Raw genomic sequence first — 843 nt, 5'->3', positions numbered from 1 at the left:
CTCTGAGGGAGACTGCTGGTCAATGGCAATATTTACAAGTGCTCCTTCCCTTGCTGGGTCCCATCTGCTGGGCTGTGAAGGCAGCTTCTGCCCAGACCTGGTCTGGCCTGGCTGCAGCTCCACACCCCACTATGGGTGCACATCCCCCCCACCTCCCTCCTGTATCGCTTGTGCCCCCTCCTGCCCCCCCCACGTATTGCCTGTGTCCACACCTTGCCTGCCTCACAGACCCACCCTGTTATACATGGTCTTACACCTGAAAAGTATTGAATGCCTTTAATCAAATAAGAGCTTTCCATATGTCCATCATTTTAGCAACCCCCACCGCCCAGCAAAAATAAAAGTCAGCATCTATGCTCCGGACCTCAGCGTTTCACTCCCCATCCTCTGGTGTCCTACGGCTGCCCTGTAATAACACATCTGCTCTTACTCCGCTTCCACTGAAGTGACATTGACTCCAGGCAGGGCAGGATTTGAATGGACCCTGCTCCCACCCTCAGAGTCTCACATCTGCTCCGGGGTGTGGTGGGGAGGAGGGGGCAAAGTGGGGAGAGGGGTCCACTCACAGAGTCTCCCCTACCCCTGACAATACATCTGTTGCCTTGTACTCACTGCCAGGGGACAAGACTGAACAGATGTAGTCGATGGCAGTGGTTTTCAACCTTTTTTCATTTCCTTTGGAAATTTTGAATGGAGGTGTGGACCCCTTTGAATTGTAAGTGTGGGTATTCCCATGCTTTTGATTGATCACGGTCATCTTTTGCAGACCTCTTAGACATAGTCTGCGGATCCTCAGGGCTCCATGGACCACAGGTTGAAAGTCACCAGCTATGGAGTAAGATA

Source organism: Gavialis gangeticus, unplaced genomic scaffold, assembly GCF_001723915.1.
Source record: "Gavialis gangeticus isolate Ggan-Ray unplaced genomic scaffold, GavGan_comp1, whole genome shotgun sequence".
NCBI classification, from domain to species: Eukaryota; Metazoa; Chordata; order Crocodylia; family Gavialidae; genus Gavialis; species Gavialis gangeticus.
Note: the sequence above shows the minus strand (reverse complement) of the source record.